Consider the following 25,853-nt stretch of genomic DNA (forward strand, 5'->3'; position numbering starts at 1 on the left):
TTTATAACAATTCCCTAAGTTCCAGGTCCAGTCTCTACTCAACAGTGTTGCTGGAATTATGGGAAGAAGCAAAACATTAATCTTCAGAGCAAATTATGAAAGAAGAATTTTAGTTTCTCTATCATTTAAATGAAAAAACAAACAATCCTTTCAGGGACATGTGTCTTTGACATTGTGTGGACAATATATAGGGATGAGAATGAAGTGTGTTCCCTTTTTCTTTGGATATTTGGGATGGGGTAGATGTTCTCGACATTAGTCTTGTGGTACAAGGTGTTTTGAAATACAGCTGGTCAATTACCTTTACTTTATCTTAACTTATTTATGGTTTGCCTGTCACACAATCATAATCACTAGCAAGGATCATCTTTTATTGACTAATACTGCTTGTGTAAAATACCTTGTGAGTATTGGCAATTGCAGTGAATTGCTATAGCTAATGACTAACTTCTCAAGACCATCAAGGTATCTTCTTTGTGTTAATTCTCTTCCATTTGCTGTCAAATCAACCCTGCTTTGTTCCTGAGTAATGTAAACTGCCACAGAGATTTGGGAGACATGAATTTTGGCCTTAATTTTGCTATAGATTGTTCAGCTGGCCTCTCGTGTGTTTGTGCACCTGCTTCCTTCCCTTTCAATTCAGGGTATCTCACAGGAGGATCATCAATCAACTCATTAAAAATTCTCTAACTGGAGAAGTTTCAAGGGCCGTTTAGTAATTGCAGCCTTCAGAAGTATATATTACAAGCATTTAACCTTTTAAAGCAAAATCACTGAACAAAATTAGCATTTGTAGGTTCAATATTACAGGGTGATTTCTGGTGGAAAAACTGCCATAAGTTCAGGAAACTACTGGGTAAACCTCAAAATTCTAAGTCAGTATCAATCTTCTTATCTAACATTATTTTGTTCCTTGAAATTCTCATTGTCAAACGTACTTTGTCTTCATTTGTGACAAAGACTGATATATCTCCTAAAAGACAGAAAGACCTTTACCTCTTCCTGTATCTACTCACAAAGTTGGACAGATATATAAAACTTCATCATCTGGGTTCTGTTTTCTCTTTTACATTGCATTGCTGGTTCTCTCCCTCTATTAGCAATTACACTAAAGGAATCTAAAAGGTGAACAGAAAAATTCCTGTGAGAGAGAATCACTCCAGGGATCTTGGAATCTATTAATAACAAGGTGAAGGGAGACCTCATGATTCTCTGTGATATTAGCTTATAACCCTTATCTACAGTCTTTCTGCTTCAATAAAATATACCAATAATTTGTATCATGTATGAAAGCCCATAACAGAGATTAAGAGAATCTACATGAATTTTTAACAACTCTTCGTATTGCCCTATTGCAACAAACATTTAAAACCCAGCAAACAATTTGTAATGGATACTGCTAGGGACTTTTCTAGTAAGTAGCCTATTTGGGAAATGATGTTAAAGAAACTACAAGGCTATTAAAAAGTGTACAATATTCCAAAGCTGAAAAATAAATTAGACAGCTTCAGTCTTGGCCCCAACTCTTGGCTTTTTACTTCAACTTTTATACTGCCTCTGTATCTCTTAATGTTGATGACTTTTTGGAATCCACTCCTGCTATTTTGGAAGCTCTCTCCCCTGCCCATGAGGACTTCTTTGATCTCACAATCTTGCTCAGCTTCACAGGCCGGTCATTCACAGGCCATTATTTTCTGTGAAAATAAGCAAAGACTTTGGAAATTCCCTAGTGTGTCATGGACATTTCCAGATAAATGTCTCACAAGAACCTTAAATTCAAGCTGTTCAAAACTGAACTTGCTTTCCTTCTAAACAAATTCCACCCTTTTCCTGACTTCTGTATTTCTGACCATGCCACCACCCTTCTCTCAATTATTCAAACTTCTCTTCCTCATTCTCCTAATATCGTCATTAGGTTCTACTTTGGATTTCTAACATCCTTTACAGCTTTTCCCTTCCAAGCTCAACAGCCTCATAATCAGTTTCCCCACCAACAACTCTATTCCAGTTTTATGAACCACTTCCCAAATAATTATTCTGAAGAACAGATCCAATAGTACCACTTCCTTGATGAGAAATCCTTAATGTTTTGCATTGCATACCAAATTCACCCAAATTGTCCTCTGTGGCATTCAAGATCATCCAAAATGTATCTGTCATTTACTCAGAATGTCGCAAGCACTGATGTGGACCTTATACTCTCACCAAGATCAACACCTCTATCTTTTCTGAAGAGACCTGGACTTTGCTTCCTAGCTGCCTTTGCTGTTTTCTCACTGATAATGACTATAGGCTCTTCTGTTCAGCCAGCACTCTCCAACAGAGCTTTCTGTGAGAATGGAAATATTCTGAACCTCTCTGCTGACCAACATGGTAGCTAGAAGACCATGTAGTTAGTGAACCTTTGACATGTGGTTAGGGCAACTACAGAACTAAATTCTTAAATTTATTTGATGTTAGTGAATTTAAATGTAAAATTCTACATGTGCTAATGGTTACTGGAGAATAAAGGTCCAGGTCCTGCTACCATCCCTCTGAATTCTCTCCATCCTACATGTAAACATCAACTCTCTGTACTTTAATGCCCCCACTTATTTCACTAATTAGAATAATCCCTTCTTTAGCCCTTACAACAATTCACCTGCATCTTTTCATAGCTTGTATCAGTCTGTAGGGGAATATGAAAAAACAGGTGACTAAAAGTCTGGATTTGGGATGCACAGTACAATACTCTACCTGTGTCACTTGGGCAATTGACCTAACTTCTCCCACCCTCAGTTTCTTTGTTTTTTTTTTTNTTCCATACAAATTTTTGGATAGTTTGTTCTAGTTTTGAGAAGTATGCTGATGCAATTTTGATTGGAATTGTCAGTTTCTTTATTTGATAGTTGTAATCACAGAGAGTTGTTATGAGAGTTGTTAGCTTTGTTTCATTGTAAGTATCTGTGTGCAAATCACTGATTGATTCCGTAGAATTATGAATGCAGCATCTAGTGAGCATACACTCATCACTTACAATGCCATGAAGATACAGTTCTGCCATCCTTGGACTCAGAGGCTGCTGTGGGAATGTGTCTTAACTTTCCTTCTGGACTTTGGGCCCTAAGGTACAGAAATTATGTAAATCTTTATGGCCTCCTAAGAACCTTGTATAATAACTGCTACATAGGAGAGTATCAATAAATATTTATCTTACTACTTATCCCTCTTCCGTTTTGAACAGAGGTACAAAATTTTGTACTCCAATGGCACTTTACTCAATCTTGCATTACAGTTACTTGTGTGCACATTTTCTCCATCTTGCCTCAATCCCTTAAACACTAAGTAATCAATATGCATTTTAGGCTAGTGGCTCTCTTTTTGCTTCCCCTCTCCCACGCTTACTTTGGAATATTTCTCTGTGAAGTGGAATATCCTCTAGACGCTTGAGTGTAAATTAAACAAAAATTAAGTGCTTTTTTTTTAAAAAAAATGACCTCATACCTGTCAGAATGGCTAAAATTAACAACTCAGGAAGCAACAGACATTGGCAAGTATGTGGAGAAAGGGGACCTCTTTTGCACTGTTGTTAGGAGTGCAAACTAGTGCAACCACTCTAGAAAATTTAAATTTTCTAATTTTAAATTTACAGGTTCCTAAAAAAATTAAAAATAAAACTACTCTATGATTCAGCAATTGTACTACTAGGAATTTATCCAAAGGATACAAAAATGCTGATTCAAAGGGGCACATGCACCCCAAAGTTTATAGCAGTGCTATTGACAATAGCCAAAGTATGGAAAGAGCCCAAATGTCCATCAGCTGATGAACAAATAAAGGAGATGCGGTATACACACACACATACACACATGCACGTGCGCGCACACACACACATACGATGGAATGCTACTTGGTGATCAAAAAGAATGAAATCTTGCCATTTGCAACAATATGGATGGAACTACAGTGTATTATGCTAAGCAAATTAAGTCAGAGGACAGACATATGATTTCACTCATATGTTGAATTTGAGAAACAACAAATGAACATAGGTAAAGGGAAGAAAAAATAAGATAAAAACACAGAGAGAGGTAAACCATAAGTGACTCAAATACAGAGAACAAACCGAGAATTACTGGGTGGGTGGGATAAATGGGTGATGAGCATTAAGAAGGGCACTTTTTAATTTTTTTTTTTAACATTTATTCGTTTTTGAGAGAGAGAGAGAGAGAGTGCAAGTGGGGAAGGGGCAGCAAGAGAGGAAGACATAGAATCTGAAGCAGGCTCCAAGCTCTGAGCTGTCAGCACAAAGGCCAACACAGGACTCGAACCCATGAGAGGTGAGATCATGCCCTGAGCCAAAGTCAGACGCCCAACCAACTGAGCCACCCAGGTGCCCCAGGAGGGCACTTTTTAACATGGGGATTGCGTGTCATACATAAGAAATGAATCACTGGGTTCTACTTCTGAAGCCAATGCTACACTGTATATTAACTAACGTGAATTTAAATTTAAAAAAATAATGTTCTGAGAATTGCTAACACATGGTATATCATTTTAAATTTCTGTAGATTGCAATGTTCGTACATTATAGTTATAACTTCATGCTGCTATAATTGAGAATAAAGCATATTTCATATGTTTTTTATTTAGTTTTCCTATACAATAGCTAACGACTATTTAGTGTACACCCATTACAAAACCTACTTGTTGAAAGATTTTTGATGAAATGGAATTTTTTTCCCACTCATGGGTTTTTGTTTCCTTCTAAATCTTATTTTACAACCATAATTTCTATTATTTCACTGTATAGATCTCATTTTTATTGCCCATATTGAAGCGATCATTTTGCTCTTTAAAATGCCAAGAGATTCTCAATCAAGGAACTCTGCTAGATGGTTTGTTCTAATTTAGGATTAAAAGCTATTCCTGATTTTCTGTCTCAGAATAGGAAATAAATTGTGAAATATAACCACCACCAAATAGTTTCTACTGATAAAAACCTTTAAATATAAAGGGGAAATGAGATTAACTAAAAGTTTAAAGAAGTGAAAGTTATAAAAATAAAAATTGAAAGTCATGTTTCTTATGCTAGAGGCCAGCAAATTAAAAATATTGAAAAGCTTTGAAGATAATTGCAGTTATGGGGCGCCTGGGTGGCTTAGTCGGTTAAGCGTCCGACTTTCGCTTAGGTCATGATCTCGTGGTTCGTGGTTTCGAGCCCCGCGTAGGGCTCTGTGCTGACAGCCAGCTCAGAGCCTGGAGACTGTTTCAGAGTCTGTGTCTCCCTCTCTCTCTGACCCTCCCCTGCTCATGCTGTCTCTCTCTCTCTCCTAGAAATAAATAAAACATTTAAAAAAAAAAGTTAAAAAAAAAAGATAATTGCAGTTATGATAAAGCACAACTGGATGAGTCCAATTTTCCTTATAATAGTTTCTATTAATTAGAGGCATGTGAAAAAGATACTTAAAACACCAAATAAGAATTTTAGCTTGAGGTTTGGGCAATATTTAAATTCTTAAAATTATTTACCATTTCTAAGTTAGGGTTAAACCAGGTAGAATGCAATGAAATTTGATGTAAATCAGTGGCACTTTATGTAAAATCCAATTAGTGGTTCATGGACCTGTCTGAAGCTTTGCACTCTTCATTCATATTCTTCACAGAAGGTAATTACACATAGGCAAAGCACTACAATCCATCAGGTGGACATTTGAAAATAAACTGCTATTAAATTGCAATGCACTTTTGTCATATTTGCTATAATATACAGGATTTATGTCGTGTCATAAATTTTTCAAGCTTATATTTATAATACTCTTCACAAGATTGGACAGTTTCCATATTATTAACTAGGTAACTTTCCAGAATCTGTTAGAATCTCTTTTCTAACCCTTAACCCCTAAACCCTTAGTTATGTAATAGTACAAAATTAACAAAAATTGGTCCCAGAGTGATCATATAGATAAAAGCTGACAGATTTATGTTTCTAAGTTGCTTTTATGATTCTTTTAATGGAAATGTTTTAAAGGGTATATTTTCACTTAGGCATTGTTGAAAGGTAATTTTTTTTTCTTGACATGGAAAACTAGAAATATATAAAGACTATCTTAAAATATTGCCCTGACATTTAGCAGGGAAGTGACTTAAAAGGAAATAGGTGGAATTTCACCAAATATATCTACCTCAAAAACCTCTTAAACTGTACAAATTTTTATGTTAAGCTAGACCCTTATCTATTCATTAAGTTTGATTGTCTGATGCATCTATCTCGGCATACTTTTCTAAGCTTATTTTCCTAAATAGATTTAAAACTATCTCAAAGACTTATTGAGCTTTAATGTTGCAAGAGCTTATCTACTTCTGTCCCCTCCTTTTACAGAGGATAAAACAGAGACCCCATACAAATAAGGCTGTCTGGTGAAAAATAGATCTTGTGTGTGTCACCTCTTATAGGAGTCCTACTTTTGGAGGGTTCTGCTTATAAGCTTTTAGCCTCTCAAGTGCTGATGGGTCTAGATTTTGAATAATCTCATTGTTAGATTTCTATTTTGCTTCTAACAGCTTATCCTCTGACTACACTTGGCTATTACTTTTGAATTTTTTCCCCTCAATAAAACTACATTCTTCCACTTCTTACAATCAATTTGACAAATACTATTCTTTTTTGCAACATTTTTTTAATTTACTGCTTTGTCTCCAAGTTTATAGCCCAAACTTTATCAGTTAGCAACTACCACTATGTGCTGCATAAGAAACAAACCCAATGGCCTAGAGCACCAAGCATTTATTTTGTGTTCACATACCTACAAGATGATGGAGTTTGGTTGGTCTGGACTGGGTTGGCTGAGGTTGGTGCCAAACTCTAGATTAGGTCCAGATCTACTCCATGGGTCTCTCTTTTCCTCGAGAGCTGGCTACCTAAGTATGTTATTTTCATAGCAAAAGGCAAGGCTACATCAATGTCACAAGCACATTTCAAACCTCTGATTGTTTCATTGTGCCAACATCCTGATGGACAAAACAAGTCACATAGCCAAATCTATCATCAACAATACAGGGAAGCTATTCCTCCCAAAGAGTCAGGGGCATTATTCTGTGTAGGATCATTTACTGAACAATAATTTACCACACTAGTTCTGGAATTACTAAAGCTTTTCTGATACAACATTGGTTTCATCAGATATATTCAAATAATTTTCAATAAATACTCACTGGACACCAACTGTGTGCTAATGCTATTCAATCCCTTGTTTCTGCAATCCTCCCCTTTGTGAAGATTTTATGATCTAAGAACTCAGTAACAACCTCTTTGGATTTCCTTCTCGATGGATTGGATGTGCAGAAATGGGTAGAGACTAATGAACACTGGAAATGGTTTAAAATCATTGTTAGGGGGAATTTTATAAGCAATGTTTAAATTAATTGCTAGGAAAGATAGGAACGGTTTTTGCATATTCCTTCCCATAGTAGAGATTTTAAGAGTGTGAAAGAGCAATGGCCTTGCCCAGGCAGGCTGATCCATGTAGGCTGGCTCAGCAGTAGTGCAAGCCCAGAAATACTACACGGTCAGTATCCCTTGTGATCCGATGCCTGCATATCTCACACCATACTCTGCCTTACACTTTTTTCTACATTTGTTTCAAATACATGTGTAATTGGATACCCATTCTACCACTTCAATTTTTGGCTCAGTTTTCACTATGATAAATGATGTGAGCAACATCTTTGCGTATAGATTGTCTATCTCAGATTGTTTTTTAGACTAGATCACAAGAAAAGTTTTTGAATGGGAGGATATAATTTCTTATAAGGCATTGGTCACAGTGTGATGGAGCACTTTATGCATGTTACTCTGATTTTTTTTTTATTTTTTTGCACTGTAGAAATGGAATGTAACCTATATAAATTCTGCTTTCCTATGTGGCCTACTAAATTTGTTGACCTACTTCTGTATTTAACTGATAATGATTTTCCCATTCATTACTCTAACTTTCCCATTCTTAAAGTTTTAAATTTTAGTCACCTTTCAGTTGTCTACACAGTAGTTTTGTTTTCCTTAATAGTGTGAGTAAAATGTTTTGGAAATGTTTTCATATTTGAAAATCTCTTCTAGTACTCTACATATATAAGAACATTGCAAAGTACAACTTCTTCCCTCATGATGATGTAGATGTTGCTCAAATTCAAGCTGACATTAATTTTTTTAAATTTTTTTTTGATTTATTTATTTCTAGGAGAGAGAGAGAGACAGCGTGAGCAGGGGAGGGTCAGAGAGAGAGGGAGTCACAGACTCTGAAACAGGCTCCAGGCTCTGAGCTGGCAGACAGCACAGAGCCCGACCTGGGGCTCAAACCCACGAACTGCGAGATCATGACCCAAGCAAAAGTTGGACGCTTAACCGATTAAGCCACCCAGGCGCCCCTGCTGACATTAATTTTTAAGAAAACTGAGGCTACGCTAAATTATTTTCTTTCGAAAGTAATTTGCATTTTCTGTCTGGATGCTTTTAAGACTTTCCCCTTTGCTATTCAAAAATGCCCCTCTCATTTCAATAATCATTTCAGATAGGAATAGTCCTCTTACCCCATTCCAAAAAGTAGTATTTAATTACATCTTAGATAATTGCTACTGTTTTGGTTGACAACAACTCCTTAGGAGTAGTTGAACCAGTTTAAACTCATAGTTCCCAACTCACAACCCATCCCAGTCAAGACTCAGTTGTTTAGGAAGGGCCTGTAGCTCTGGCCCCAAGGGTACTCTCCTCTCTCCAATACTGAGATCTCTTAATCTGGTCACCCTTCCCACACACTTGTACCTGGCTTCTGCCTTCTTCCCAGCCCTCTGTGACCTACTTTTCAGTGAGACAGGCTGCCTACACTCTGCTGGAGGACCACCGTGCTTGCCATCTCGCTCTTGGCTCCAGTGGCCAACAATAGCTGAAAGCGGGCCCACAGGACGCACGGCTAAGGCTCCTCCCTCAGATATTTCTCATCCACAACAAAAATTCAGACATTTCCAGGAGCCAAGTTTCCTGAACATATGTATCATTTATTATCATACTTTTGGTTTACTTGGGTCCATTATCTTCTGAAAAAAAAAAAATTCCAAACTATCTAAAAATTAATTTTCTAAGAAATAGTTGATTATTTAAAAAAATCAATTGAATAACAACCAATTTCATCCACTTACTAAACAGTTGCTAATTTTTTAAAAAAGTTTATTTATCTATTTTTGAGAAAGTGAGGGGGGGGAGGTACAGAGAGAGAAAGAGAGAGAGAGAATCCCAAGCAGGCTCTGCACTATCAGGGTAGAGCCCGATGTGATGCTAGAACTCATGAACCTTGAGATCCTGACCTGAGCCAAAATCAAGAGTCAGACATTTAACCGACTGAGCCACCCAGGTGTGGCAACTAATTATTTCAAATGATTCACTTAAATGGTTCATTTCATGAGGTGGCTGGGTGGCTCAGTCTGTTAAGTATCTGACTTGATTTTGGCTCAGGTCATGATCTCACAGTTCCTAGAATCAAGCCCCAAATTGGGCTCTGTGCTGACAGCACAGAGACTTCTTAGGATTCTCTTTCTCCCTCTTTCTCACTAGCTCTCCTGTCCCTCCTTCTCAAAATAAAAATAAACATAGAAAAAGTTTCATTTCATTAAATATTTTCAAATTGCTTCCAATGTAGAATCATTAGCAAAAGGATCCTAGCAAATACCATTAACTCAGTAGTCTATATTCTCACTGATTATTCAAACAAACCATGCTAATTTGATTCAATTCTTCACAACTTGAATGTATAGACTTGGATTCTTGCTATTAAGGGTGTCATTTTAACTCATCAATGATGCTTTATATAAACATAGTATTTTAGTTATGCTCAATTTTTTGCGATTATATACACAGCCTGTGTGTGCATTCATGAGTACTATGTGTGTGTTTTAAAGGAGCTCCAAGTATATTGATAAATTAAAATTCTAAATTTCTTACCTACCTTTTGCAGACATAATACCATATTTCAGTATTTTAAATCAACTTTCTAAAAAAAATGAGTGTCACTTAATTTATCCTCTTTATCATGTACATACTTAACATGTATATTTGTAACTTTTAAAAGTTCAGTACTTAGAATTCCAATTTCCTTAAAGTGATTCCTTTCCATATACAATGTATTATTATTAATGCCTTATTATATAATGAATACAATTCCTTTCTACAGCCAATATAAGCACCAACTGTGTACTTTCCTAAATGCTGAGCAACCAGTAGTGAGATAGATGAAGTTGTTTCATTTATGTAATTTTCATTCTGGTTTGTGAAGATGTAAACATAGGAGCAAATGTAAAATTGTATATATATAAAATACATAATTATATACACACATATGATTTCATTAGTGAAAAGATTATGAAGAAAATCATGTAGATACTTCTCACTAGGAAAATATACTTTTAATCTACCAAATATTCATGACAGGGAAAAATGAAGGAGTTGTGTTTAATTTTCAGTCTGCTTTGCTTGTAAATGATTTCTAGTTCATTTGTTTTATGAACACTTGGCTGTCCAGTTTTTTCATTTAAACATAAGTATTACATAGATACTCTACTTGGTATTTTGACCCAAACTTATCACTAAAGAAAGCCACCAAACAAGGGAAGAGAGGAAGAGTAGAAAGCAACAGAGAAGAATGACAGAAACAGCCATAATACAAGTTTAAAATTTTTATTAAATACCTATTTATCAATAATTATTTGGAATGTAAATGGACTAAATGCTGCAATCAAGAAACACCGAGTAGAATGTTAACATTTGGGGATTTGAGTGAAGTCTATACAGGGATTCTTTGTACTACTTCGAAATGTCTATGTATTAAAAATAAATCTGAAATTAAACACTAAAAAAAAAAAAAGAAAGAAATGGAGTAGAGACTTGAGGGGAAGATGATGGAGTAGGGTGATCCTAATCTCACCTCATCCCATAGGTACACCTAGGTAACACCTAGGTTATTTACACATCAGTGTAAATAACCAGAAAACAACCCAAGACTGGCAGAACAGACTTTCCACAGTGAAACAGAGAAGAGGCCACATTCAAAACTGTAGGGAGGGTGGAGACAGGGCTTGGACCAACCTGACCTGTGACACTGTCCTCAGGAGGGAGTGACACTAGAGGAACTGAGATGGGAGAGAAGCAGACCCCACACAAGGCACAAAGGATCCATACTGGAGAGAAATTCCCATAACATTTGACTTTGAAAAACAGAGGGGCCTTACAATCTGGGGCCTTTAAAATCAGTGCATTCAGCTCTGGAAGAGCTAGAAGGTGCTAGGAAACTAAATGCCTGCTTTTACAGAGACAGCAAAACAAAAAGCCTAGATAAGATGCAGGATAGAATCAGGAGGTTGAAAAACACCTGGGGTATATGGGAAGCAGATTTATTTACAAATCTCAGAATGCATGCTGGAGGAGTAGCCATCTTTATGAGACTTCAACCAAAAACAAAAGAGCTGGTGGGTGCCATTTCCCTCACATGCCCCCAAGCCTAGATACACGGACACCTAAGAGAACCAGCACAGCATGAACACCTTCCACTTAGTCTGCTAACAGCAAACCTCACCCCCTCCTCTGTACACCACCTCCTCCAAGCCACCCTTGACAGAGTTCTTTAAAGCTCTACATGTCCCCTCCTACAGCAGACCACTAAAAATCTCGTGAATACCTTGCACCCTCCCCCATAGTCTCATGCAGACCTTCCCCCACTCAACATGCCCTTGGCAGGAGTCCATCCAAAGTAATACCACAGTGCGATGGTGGGCAAGTAGCCCTGACAGGGCCCGGCACCACTCTACAGTGACTCCTGCCCCAGGGAAAAGATAACTACACACACCAGTCCTACAGCAGCCCCAGCAGTGGGCAAGGGGACAAACACAGTGTCTGACTTCAGGCCCCACACACCAACTAAAGCTTCTCAGAGGACAATGTAGGGAGAGTGCCCTGCAGTTTAGTTTGACCACAGCTCTGAAAAATGCCTGGTCTGACCCAACTCAAGACCAAGGTTGCCCCAGACTGTCCCATTAACAACACAGGGACCAATCCCTGCCCATAACAGACCAAGAGAGCCATTGTAGATTACTAGACTGAAAGCAAGTACGGCTCAGGCACAGCTGTAGCTTACGTACAAGACACCCCTGAAGCACGCCAGGGGACAGTGCACGATAGGGCATGACAAGACCTCTTCTTCATAAGGTTACTGCTTTCTTCTTTTTTTTAATTTTTAACATTTATTATTAAGAAACAGAGAGAGACACAGCATGAGCAGGGGAGGGGCAGAGAGAGAGGGAGACACAGAATCTGAAGCAGGCTCCAGGCTCTGAGCTGTCAGCACAGAGCTTGACATGGAGCTCAAACCCACAAACTGTGAGATCATGACCTGAGCTGAAGTCGGACGCTTAACTGACTGAGCCACCCAGGTGCCCCAGAAGATTACGATTTCAAGAGCAGAAGTTGTAGTTGACTTTCCTAACAAATAGAAAGAGACACAGAGAGTTAGACAAAATAGGGAAACAGAGGATTATATCTCAAATGAAAGTACTGGATAAAATCACAGCAAGAGACCTAAACAAAATGGGGATAAGTAATATGTCTGATAGAGAATTTAAAGTTATGATCATAAAGATACTCATTAGACTTGAGAAAAGAGTGGAGGACCTCAGTGAGACCCTCAACAAACAAAAAACATAATAAAGAAACCAACAGAGATGGAAAAATTCCATAACATAAATTAAAAATATACAAGAGGGAATAAATAGACAAAAGAAAGCAGACAAATGGATCAATGACCTGGAGTACAAAGTAAAAAAAAAAAAAAAATTAAGCTGAACATTAGAAAGAAAAATATAATAAAAAATAAAACTAGATTAAGGGTACTCAGTGACATCATCAAGCATAGTAACACTCATATTATAGGGATCTCAGGGAGGAGAAGAGAAAGAAAAGAGGGTAGAAAATTTAAAGAAATAATAGCTAAAAACCCGAAATCTGGGGAAGAAAACAGAAATCCAGATCCAAGAAACAAAGAGAGGCACCAACAAAATCAAGCCAAAGGGGTCCAGACCAAGATACACAGTTATTAAAATGGCAAAAAGTAGTGATGAAGAATTTTAAAAGCAACAAAAGAAAACAGTTATAAACAAGGAAAATACTGTAATGCTATCAGCTAATTTTTTAGCAGAAACCTTGTAGGCCAGAAAAGAGTGGCAGGATATATTCAAAGTGCTCAGAGAAGAAAACCTGTAGCCAAGAATAGTCCATTTAGCAAGGCTATCATTCAGATAGAAGAAAAGACAGTTTCCCAAACAAAAGTTAAAGAAATTGATCACCACTAAACCAGCCCTACAAGAAATATTACAGGGGACTCTTAAGTGGAAAGGAAAGACCATAAGCATAAGTAAGAAAAGGAGGAAACATAAAAGCAGTAAAAATAAGCCTATCTATAAAAATCAGTCAAGGGATTCATAAAATTAAAGGATATAAAGTATGACACCATATACCTAAAATGTGGTGGGGAACAGGAGTAAAAAATAGGTATAAATTTAAGTGATTATCAACCTAATATAGACTGCTATATGCAAAAGAGGTGATATACAAACCTAGTGGTAACTACAAACCAAAATCCAATAATAGATATCCAAAAAATAAAGCAAAAGAAATTCAACTATATCACCAAAGAAAGACAACACATAATGAGAGAGCAAAAGAAGGAACAGAGAAAAACTACAAAACAACCATAAAATAAGTAATAAACTGGCAATAAGTACATACCTTTCAATAATGACTTTCAATGTAAATGGACTAAACACTCTAGTTAAAAGACATTGGGTGACAAAATAGATAAAAACTAAGACCCATCTATATGATGCCTACAAGAGACTCATTTCAAACTCAAAGACATATGCAGATTGAAACTAAAGAGATGGAGAAACATGTATCGAGCAAATGGAAGTAAAAAGAAAGCTAGGGCAGCTTGGATATGTAGGATAAAATATGTGTTAAAACAAAGACTGTAACAAGACACAAAGGACACTATGTAATCACAAAGGGAACAATAGAACAAAAAGACATAACAATTATAAATACTTATGCACACAACATAGAAGCATCCAAATATACAAAGCAACTAAAACAAACACAAAGGAAGTAAGTGACAGTGATACAGTAATATTAGGGAACTTTTAAACACCCCACTTACATCAATGGAAAGATGATTCAAACAGGAAATCAATAAGGAAATTTGGGTTTGAATGGCACATTGGACCATACAGTTCTAACAGATATTTTCAGAACATCCATCCAATAATTGTGGAATACACATTCTTTTCAAGTGCACATGTAACTTTCTCCAGAATAGGTCACATGTTAGGCCACAAAACAAGTGTCACCAAATTCAAAAAGTCATACAATACCATGTGTTTTTTCCAACCATTATGCAATGAAACTAGAAGTGAACCACAAGAAAAAATCTGAAAAGAACACAAATATATGGAGATTAAATAACATGCTACTAAACAATTAATGGGCCAACCAAGAAATCAGAAAAGAATAAAAAAAATACATGAAGACAGACAAATGAAAATGAAAACAAAATAGTTCAAAATCTTTGGGATGCAGCACAAGATGTTCTGAGAGAAGTGTCTAACAATATAGGCCTATCTCAATAAGTAAGAAACATCTCAATAAACAAACACTTAAAAGAGCTAGAAAAAAATAAGAACAAATCCCAAGGCCAGTAGAAGGAAGAAAATACTAAATCTTAGAGCTTAATAAATGAAAAAGAGACCCCCCCCCAAAAAAAAAAACAAAACCCACAATAGAACAGACTAATGAAACCAGGAGCTGGTTCTTTGAAAAGAACAACAAATTTGAAAAAAACTTTAGCCAGACTTATGAGAGAAAGAGAGAGAATTCAAATAAATAAAGTCAGAAATGAAAAGAAATAACAACCAACATCAAGAAATATGAATGATTTTAAAAGAGTATTAAGAAAAACTATATGCCAAAAAACTGGACAACCTAGAATAAATGGATTATGCCTAGAAACATATAACCTACCAAAACTGAATCAGGAAGAAAGTGAAAATTTGAACAGACCCATTACCAGCAACAAAACTGAATCAGAAATTTAAAAACCTCCCAACAAACAAATGTATCAGATCAGATGGCTTCATAGGTGAATTCTACCAAACATTTAAGGAAGAGTTAAAACCTATTCTTCTGAAACTACTCCAAAAATAGAAGAGGAAGGAAGGCTTCCAAATTCATTCTATGAGGCCAGCATTACCCTGATATCAATATCAGATATAAAGACACTATCAGGGTGCTTGTGTGGTTAAGCATCTGACTCTTCTTGATTATGTTTCAGGTCATGATCTCATGGTTAGTGAAATGGAGTCTCACATTGAGCTCTATGCCCACAGTGCAGAGCCTGCTTGGGATTCTCGATCTCTGCCCCTCCTCCCCCATCCCTCCCCCACTTGTGCTGGCTGGCGCATGCTCTCTCAAAACAAATAAATAAGCTTAAGAAAAAAGGCACTACAGACAGAGCATTACGGGTCAATATCTCTGATAAACATAGGTGTAAAAATCCTCAAAAAATATCAGCAAACTGAATCCAATAATACATTAATAGATTCATTCACCACAATCAAATGAGATTTATTCCCAGTATACAATGGTGGTTCAATATTTACAAACCAATAGTTTCATATACCATATCAACAAAGAAAAAGGATTAAAACCATATGATCATTTCAATAGATGAAGTATTTTGTAATAGGATTTATAGTTTATTGTGATTATTTCTAAATAGCAAAAATGATAAGTGAACTGATTCAGAATAAAATTTATTTAGATATGTAAAGGAAATGAGTTGGCTTCATGTCAAGAAAAATTCCAACTGGAAAATAAGGGACATTAACCAATAATTTACTGTGTCCAATGGCTACAGACTGAATTATATACCCCACAAATTCATATGTTAAAGTTCTAAGCTCTAATGTAATGCTATTTGGATATGAGCAACTTGAGCGGTAATTAGGGTAAATGAGGTCATGAGGGTGGGGCCCTCATGATAGAATTAGTGGCTTCATATGAAAAGGAAGAAAGAGAACATTCTCTCTGCCATATGAAGAAATAGTGAGAAGGCAGCTGTCTGCAAGCCAGGAAGCCAGCTCTCAGTAAGAACCAAATTACCTAGTACCTTGATCTTGGACTTCCTAGTCTCCAGAACTGTAAGAAATACATATCTGTTATTTAAGCCACCCAGTCTATGGCACTTAGTTACAGCAACCAAAGCAGACTAATAGATCTACTAAATGCCAGTCATTGGGTTTGGTACAATAGAGGGGATATATGGCGATAATATAGATTCTCTGCCCTCATATTCCTCAGTCTGGTGGAGAAGCAGACAAACTTAACCAAATTATTAAATAGTACAATACAAGGATTGTATTGTACAATGTAGGATAGTATACTGTCGGATAATTTATTGTGATATTAATTTGTCTTGTTTCTCCTTGTTGAAATATTAAAAATAAGTTTCACTTTCCTACATATAACCAAGCAAACCTTTATATTCTGTTCATCTTTACCAGCTTTTGTGTGCCAGAGCCCCAAACTATAACTTGTTAGACAGGCAAAAAACATTGCTACTTAGGGTTTTGTTTGTAAATTACAGAGACACTGGCAGTGGTGGTTTTAGAGAGAGAGCAAGGAGTCTGATCTTGGGGACCACGCAAGTGTAGCAGAGTGAAGCAGTGTACCATTGTGTCCAGCCATTTTAGGCTGGGGCATTGAACATCTCAGGGGCAAACAGCAAGGACTGAAGACCACAGGCTCTTCCTCAAATTCTTTCTATTCAGTATTAGCCCTCTTACACATTTATCCAGCCCTGGAGTGGGGAGTGAGACCAGTCCCCTAATAATGACATACTGAGTTTCTCATTTATAGTTAAAAACTCAAATCAGATTTAGCATGATTTAAAAACAATAAATAAGGGAATTTTCCTGTACCCAGTAAATTCATACCAGGTCATGCAAATTGCATGCAAACATGTGAAAAGGATGTTTAGATGCATGCTATCCAGGGCAAGAGCTCCAAATTCACTCTACAAGTTTCGAAATCTTGTTTCTCAATTCTGCTGTAGCTGCACAGTAGAATTCTCTCGAGAGCTTTTATACTAAATGCCCAACCATAGCCCAAGCTAATTAAAGAAGAATCTTTGGGCAGGGGATCCAAGCATCAGTTTTGTTTGGTTTTGTCTTTAAACCTCTCCAGCTGCTGCAGAGCCGACATGAGAACTAATGACTTAGGAGACTACACTGAGCCATGTGGCAGTCAACAGTGAGGCCATGGGGCAGGGGGAGGCAGTGAGAGTGTGCACACTGTTGGCAGATGAAACTATGTGCAAAGGCATGAGCCATACAATTGAGGAAGATACCTATGAGGGATTGTAATCTCAGTCAGTGGACTATGTTGCACATTTCTGGAGAGGCAAGGGAAGGATGAGGGATGCAGCTAGACAAGCCCAGTAGAATTTGGGCACATCCTTGGTGCCACGCCAAGAAGCTTGGCTTTTATCCTCCACAGCCCACCGCAATGCTATAATCAGCTGGCTAGGGAGTTGTCAAATTGGGTTAGCACATGAAAAGGAGCATTTCAGCAAGAGCTTTGGGAAGGAAACTGAGAGAGAGGCAGATAAGATCAATGGTAGGGAGAACAGTTGGCATTTCAGTGAAAAAGACGAGGAGGCTGTACCCAGAAGAATGGTTAAGAAGTGTGATAAATATTTAGGAGGTTAAACTGATAGGGTTTGGATTGAAAGGTGGCAGCCGTGAAAACGCATTTGTCAGATCTCCTGCAGTGTGTGGAAGGTAACTGGCCAGTGCCCCCAGGTTCCAGCCCACCAGATCCACCACTTCATTCATGGCAAGACCATGATTCTCAATGCTGCTCCTAGCCAGTGAATGAGCATGGCCGGGGGTACTGATGCAAGCCATTCCTGTAACATGCAAGACTCCTGCGTCATACAGGACACCTATGATGAGAGACCCCACCTGGAAGACTCCCCCTTCACCAGCTTTAACCTTTGTCTTCCTGCCTTGTTCCTCTCGTTTACAAAGAAGAAATTTTCTTTATAGTCTGAAGGATTTTCCTATCGACTCTTGGTCGCCTCCCTTTATCCTTCACAGGTATCTCCCCCAATAATCTTTTTAATTTTTATTTATTTAAATTCAAGTTAGTTAACATATAGACATATAGTGTAGTATTGGCTGCAGAAATAGAACCTAGTGATTCATCACTTCCATATAACACCCAGTGCTCATCACAGCAAGTTCCCTCCTTAATGCCTATCACCCATTTAGCCCATCCCCCCACCCAAAACCCCTCCAGCAACTTTCAGTTTGTTCTCTGTATTTGAGTCTCTTATGGTTTACCTCCCTTTCTTATTTTTCCTTCCCTCCCCCTATGCTCATTTGTTGTGTTTCTCAAATTCCATATGAGTGAAATCATATGATCTTTCTCTTATTTTGCTTAGCATAATACACTGTGGTTCCATCCACATTGTTGCAAATAGCAAGAGTTCATTCTTTTTGATTGTCAAGTAGTATCCCATTGTATGTATGTGTATATGTATGTATATGTGGTATATGTATATACCACATCTTTTTTTTTTTTAATTTTATTTCTAGGAGAGAGAGAGAGAGACAGCGTGAGCAGGGGAGGGTCAGAGAGAGAGAGGGAGTCACAGACTGAAACAGGCTCCAGGCTCTGAGCTGGCAGTCAGCACAGAGCCCGAAGCGGGGCTCGAACCCACGAACCGCGAGATCATGACCCAAGCGAAAGTCGGACGCTTAACCGACTAAGACACCCAGGCGCCCCTACCACATCTTCTTTATCTGTTCATCAGATGATGGACATCTGGGTTTTTTCCATAATTTGGTTATTGTTGATAGCACTGCTATAAACATTGGGGTGCATGTGCCCGTTTTTATCAGCAATTTTGTATCCTTTGCATTAATACCTAACAGTGCAATTGCTGGATCATAGGGTAGGTTCTATTTTTAATTTTTTGAGGAGCCTCCATACTATTTTTCAGAGTGGCTACACCAAGATGGATTCTCACTTACAGTGGTAAAGGTTTTTTTCTGCATCTTCACCAACATCTGTTGTTTCCTGAGTTGTTCATTTTAGCCATTCTGACAGGTGTGTGAGGCGGTATCTAATTGTGGTTTTGATTTTGTTACCCTGATGATGAATGACGTTGAGAATCTTTTCATATGTTTGTTAACCATCTCAACGTCTCCTTTGGAAAAGTGTCTACTCATGTCTCCTGCCATTTCTTAACTGGATTATTTGTTTTTTGGCTGTTGAGCCTGATTAGCTCTTTATAGATTTTGGATACTAACCCTTTTTCCAATAAGCCATTTGCAAGTATCTTCTCCCATTCTGTTTGATGACCTTTTAGTTTTGTTGATTTGTTTCTTTGCCATGCAGAAGGTTTTTGAAGAGATCCCAATAGTTCATTTTTGCTTTTATTTCCCTTGTCTCCAGAGACATGTGAAGAAAGAAGCTGTTATGCCGGAGATCAAAGAGGTTGCTGCCTGTTTTCTCTAGGATTTTGATGATCTCCTTCTCACATTTAGGTCTTTCATCCATTTGAATTTATTTATTTTTGTATATAGTGTAAGAAAGTGATCCAGTTTCATTCCTCTGTATGTCGTTGTCCAGTTTTCCCAGCACCATTTGTTGAAAGGCTGTCTTTTTTCCCCCACTGGATACAATTTCCTGCTTTGTAAAAGATTAGTTAGTCATACATTTGTAGGTCAACTTCTGGGTTCTCTATTCTGTTTCATTGATTTGTGTGTCTGTTTTTTTGTGCCAGTATCATACTGCCTTGATAATTATAGCTTTGTAATATAGCTTAAAGTCCAGAATTATGATACCTTCAGCTTTGATTTTCTTTTTTAACATTACTTTGGATATTCAAGGTCTTTTCTGTTTCCATACAAATTTTAGAATTATTTGTTCTAGCTATGTGAAGAGTGCTGGTGTGATTTTGATAGGGATTGTATTGAACGTGTAGCTTGCTTGGGTGGTATAGGCATTTTAACAATGTTTGTTCTTCCAGTCCATGAGCAAGGAATGCTAGAAAGGTCTGAAATACACAATCTAACCTAACACCTAAAGGAGTTAGAAGAGTAATAGCAAATGAAGCCTAAAGCCAACAGAAGGGAAATAAAGATTAGAGCAGAAATGATAAACAAACAAAAAAGACTCAGTAGTTGGAAACTAATTTGACAATAAACTATTAAAAAAAAAAAAGACTCAGTAGAATAGATCAATGCAACTAAAAGCTTTTTTTAAAAAAAAGATAAACAAGACATAACTCCCTAGTTAGACTTTTCAAGAAAAGAGAAAGGACCAACATAGATAAAATCACAAAAAAGGAGAAGAGATCACAACCAGCACCACAGAAATAGAAACAAATGTAAGAGAATAGAATGAAAAATGATATGCCAACAAACTGGACAATCTGAAAGAAATGGACAAACCCCTAGATACTCGCACACTAACAAAACTCAAACAGGAAGAAACAGAAAGTTTTAAGAGGCCTATAAGCAGCAAAGAAATCGAATCAGTTATCAAAAATGTCCCCACAAATAAGAGTCCTGGACAAGATGGCTTCCCAGGGTAATTCTACTGGACATTTAAAGAAAAGTTAATACATATTCTTCTCAAATTGTTCCAAAAAATAGAAACGGAAGGAAACTTTCCAAACTCATTCTATGAAGCCAGCATTACTCCACTCTGCCAATAATCTTTTTCACATTTTATCCCCTTTTATTGTCTGCTTCTTGTAAGATGCAAATTAACATTATACTAAGCGTGAGAATGTGAGAAAAGGAAGGCTTTAGGATTTTAGGACACTCGGGTACAGATTTCCCTTAGGGAACCACATATTATGAATCAAGAATTCAAAAAAGAGGTCAGAGACACAGGTATACATTTTAGAGTCATCAGGAGCGGTTTGCACCATGGCCATTAGTGAGAAAATCAAGAATACTCGATAGCATCAGTGAACCAAGTACAAAGCTAGGAAAAACCATGGAGGACCTGGTAGAGGAGGCAGAGTAATGACTAATGGGGAAAGGCACACTCACACACAGACATACACACAATTCTACACACAAAACAATGGAGAAAAACGTTTGAGCAAAGGTCAAGAGTGAGTAGAGGACAAGTATGTTAGGAAATAAGAAGATTCTCTTGCATCAAGGATGGTAAGTGAGCTAAGTAAAGGTTGTTAATTGGAGTGACTGTGGAAAGTGCCCAAGTGTGAAATATTTAAGAAGGAATGGGACACGACAATGCCAGACAAGAACATTTGAAGAGCTACTGTGTGAAGGAATGGGCAGAGGTAGGATGCTAGCTGGACAGTCTGGGTGTCCTTTTCTTTCAAGATGGAGGAGACGTGAATGGATTTACAGGCAAGCAGCAAGAAACCAGAAAATAAAGACTTTAGAGTTTCCTAGAGAATTAGAGGGGGTTAGATTAAAAACACAAGTGGTAGAACTAAGCCTCATCAAGATGAAGCCATGGCTTTTATTCTGAGCCAGGTAGCAGATACCTTTCCAGGTGTTAATAGAGGGAAGTTAAGACTCTTTTCTTAGGGCAGCTTCAATTTCCTCTGAAGGATAATGCCTACAGAGGAGGAGGTACCAAAAAGGAAAAAAAGCTTAAGTGCTTTTTGTAAAGGAGATTTTAAAAGGTGATTGTGGTCTGAGAGTGGTATTTTGACATTTAGGATTTCAGAGTTCCCTAATGATGAGACTGAGAAGGCACACTATAAAAGTTGGAGATTAAGAAATCAGGAGGCTATATTGAATGACTTGTTCACATGGACATGAAGTCTATTAGATCCTGACAGGAATCAGGGTGGAAGAAAATGTTAAGGAATCTGCAAAGTCCTCAGCGATAGGATTGTAATTAGGCTGACACAAAAAGTAAAACTGTTTAAGCCAATGGTATGAGTCTTGAAACACCATGAGTTTCTGAAGATATAAATTAATAGTCTACCAACAGCAGTAGGCAGCTGGTAGAATGCTATCTTTTTATTTCCATCAGGGAAAATTGAAATTTGTAGAGGAATGGGAAACTTCCCCTGGAGATAATTGCAAAGTATGTCTGCTGATTGGAACCAGGACTCAGTTAATAAGGATTACGATAATCATAAAAAGGTTTATTGATTCTTATTATCTTCTAAGGACTGCTTCAAGTGTTTTCATATTTATTTATTTTTGGCAAGCAAGGGGTAGGGGTGATCTGTGAAAAAGCTGAGGACTTAAAAGTATTTGTTTCTGGGGGCGCCTGGGTGGCTTAGTCGGTTAAGCGTCCGACTTTCACTTAGGTCATGATCTCACGGTTCGTGGGTTCGAGCCCTGCGTCGGACTCTGTGCTGACTGCCAGCTCAGAGCCTGGAGCCTGTTTCAGGGTCTGTGACTCCCTCTCTCTCTGATCCTCCCCTGCTCACGCTCTCTCTCTCTCTCTCTCTCTCTTTCTCTCTCTCTCCCTCCCCTAGAAATAAATAAAACATTAAAAAAATTTAAAAAAAAAAGTATTTGTTTCTGATGAAGTAAGCAAATTCCAGAAGGTCAAAAGGAAAGAGTGACAAGGTCAGTGATGAAAGGGCAGAGGAACATGCAAAGCAATGCGATAATTAGAACATTAGTCATATTGAGAGTGTGGCCATGAACACAGTCTCTAAATCCTGTTTCCTCTCAGATAACTCCAGTGCATTCCCAAGGAGGATACTAAATGATCACAAGGACTAAGCAAATGACTAAAAGGACAGTTTATAATTTAGGGTTCAGCTCTAAAGCTTATGTGGAACCCTTCATGTTAGTGAGATACAACAGATAAGTGAGCCATAATGATTCATTTTGACTCTGGTTTAAGACCCAGATAAAAGCAAACTACCATCATCTACTTGACCCTTTTTCCATTCGTTCACACTCTTACCTCAGAAAATGATCACCAACGGGGAGGCCCAGGGGCCAAATCTTGTCTGTTTTGATCTACACACTATTTTTTAATTTGAATTAATTCCAAATATTTTTGAAAAATCAGATATTACATAACCAAAGAGCAAGGAATGGAAAGAAAAAAGTTCCAGTATAATAACAATTGGCTATGTTGAGTAGAAGCGAAGGTGGTCCACTTATGTCGGTTACCCAAGACTTTTCCAATTTTAGAACTAAGAGTCCAACCACACGTTGGAAACCCCATCAATCACAGGCACAGCGTGATTGTTGGACATCCTCGGTGCAGCCTCTGTTTTTAGATTGATGCAATGTGGTTTGGGGTTCACTAGAATTACTACCATAATTATTACCAGTATTAATTTTCTGGCTGGTTTCTGTAGGTTTCTGACTTTCTAGGTTTTGGCCAATCAAAGGCTGATGAACAGGAGGTTCAATTCTCCTACTCCCAGGCAGTACCTCCCACTAGGGAAGTGACTGACCTACTTAAAGAATGTTAGAGGAACATAGAAAGAGAAGCAATTTATGTAGGTAAGTAGTTATTGAGTATGAATGCTACAGGCCATTCCACAAAGTTCGTCCATTTCTAGCCGATTCATTTATTATGCATTAAGGCCCCAGCTTCATAATGGCTTACTTTGATTCCTTAGCTTCTTGTGGGTGGACCTGGGCAGGAAGCAAGCCTCGTTTTCCCATTGTGGTTAGAATCTGACTCTAAATAACTAGACTTTTAGAGTTTGGAGGCAGTGAGAAAGGAAAGAATGAAAGATATAGATGCAGTTACTTGGTCCAAGTTTTCCCTTGGAACACTGAGCCTAAAGAATCAGCTTGGAAGCAGAGGACACTGGCAATCAAAGGCCACCTTCAGCTGCTGGGGCTGCATTAGTCTGTGGTTCGGTGTGTTGTTGGTGTTGGTGAAGATGTGATTGTATATTATTCCAAGACCTGCCTCAAGAGATGTCAGCTTTGGCTCATGAGCCAGAAGAAACCAAACTGAAATTAGAGTTCTAGAAACATCCAGCCCCAGGTAGTCTGAGAGATCAGTAGAAGCTCTAAGACCTGATTAGTGACTTCTCACCATCTAATTGTGTTTTCTGAAATATACTGCATAGTGATTATATAGCAAATATAGCATCCATTGTATCATTTAGAAGTAAAAATCTGGGCTTTTCCTAATGGATTATATGTTTTATTTCAGGTGAATTCCCTCATGTTAAGAAGCATGTGGTATTTTAAAGCTATCCTTAGAATTTTCCCTTAAGTACAAGTGTGGGTGCCACCTCTGAAAAATAAATACTATCAATCATATAAATAATAATTTGTATTAAATAATAGTTGCTTCAGGTCAAGTTCAAGAAGTCAGGGGATGTGGTAGTGAAATAACAGTGTAAAAATGCTATTGTGGCTATGTAATTGTTATGACACTCTCTCTTGCTTGCCTAATTCATGGATCTCAAGAGTTTAAGTTTGGCTGCAGTTATTACCTATAACCTTTCTGGTTGTCAGGGAGGCTCCCTGGCCACTTCCAGGATACCTGCCACTTTGGAACCTATGCTGTGGTACTAGACAGTAATTTTCTACTAGGAAAGAAACTGAGATATGAAAGTCTACACAGGCTCTCCCATGGCTAAGAGGGCTGGTAACTCTATCAAGTAATCAAGAGTACCTTGCTTACTGAGGTGATTTTGAGGGAGCGAGTCAGAAAAACAGAATAGATAGTAAAACTTACTTCATAAAAATGATTATTTTTTAAGCATGTTAGAACCTAGAAAGTGATAGGTAATCTATCAATATTTGTTTAATTAATATTACTGAATGAATTATTTGGCCTTTGGTCAAGTTTTAAACTTCTGGAACCAGCAATCATTTTAATAATTAATTTGAAGTGTGAACAAGCTCAAGTTGGCAAAGCTGTCTTATTGGAACTATTATTTTTCTGCTTTTTGGAACAACAACAAATCTAGTTGCTTCAATCTATTCTTATAAGAAATCCAAACCAAAAAAAAAAAAAAAAAAAAAAAAAAGAGAAATCCAAACCAAAGTTCCTTCTCTTAATATTAATATTTCAGGTTAATATCTAGCAACAGTTATGCTATTTCATTTTCCTCTTTTACTATAATGTCAATACTGTTAATGGGAGATTAAGACTATGTAAAACAACATCAAAATGACACTAATTGGGGTGCTCGGGTGGCTCAATTGGTTAAGCGTCCACCATGTAAACAGATCACTAAACAACAGAGCTTTGAAATACATTAAAATAATCTGTTAGAGCTGAAAGGAGAAATAGATCAATCTATAATTATAGCTGAGGACTTCAACACCCCACTATTGACAATTCGATATAACAACTAAGCAGTAAATTAGCAAAGGTAAGCAAGAATGGAACAATGCCATCAACCAATAGGATCTAATTTGCATTGATAGTACAATCCAACATAAATGAGAATACAGTAGTCCTACCCACCCCCATCCAGTTTCAGTACCTGCAGTCAACCATAATCCAGAAGCAGATGATCCTCCTAATGATGTAACATCAGAAGGTCAAATAGTAGCCTGAAGCTACCTCACAATGCCTATGTCATCCACCTCACTTCATCTGATCACATACAGTGTGATATTTTAAGAGAGAGCCAGACAGACCACATTCATGTAGGTTTTATTAGAGTATATTGTTGTAACACTTGTATTTTATTATTGCCATTGCTAATGTCTTACTGTGCCTAATTTATAAACTAAACTTTATCACAGGTATGTATGTAGAGGGAAAAAAATAG

At 37.4% G+C, this 25,853-nt stretch overlaps 1 long non-coding RNA gene across 2 annotated transcripts in view; it reads right to left on the bottom strand.

Moving 5' to 3' along the window:
• LOC144219996 (uncharacterized) overlaps positions 1–25,590 on the bottom strand; it is a 58,506-nt gene extending 32,916 nt beyond the window's left edge. For both annotated transcript variants that reach the window (XR_013331574.1, XR_013331577.1), the window contains exon 1: positions 25,563–25,590. This is a non-coding gene — a long non-coding RNA (uncharacterized LOC144219996). The remainder of the gene's footprint in view (positions 1–25,562) is intronic.
• Between the last annotated feature and the right edge of the window lie 263 nt (positions 25,591–25,853).

Source organism: Crocuta crocuta, unplaced genomic scaffold (assembly GCF_008692635.1).
Source record: "Crocuta crocuta isolate KB4526 unplaced genomic scaffold, BGI_CrCroc_1.0 scaffold19, whole genome shotgun sequence".
Classification (NCBI taxonomy): domain Eukaryota; kingdom Metazoa; phylum Chordata; class Mammalia; order Carnivora; family Hyaenidae; genus Crocuta; species Crocuta crocuta.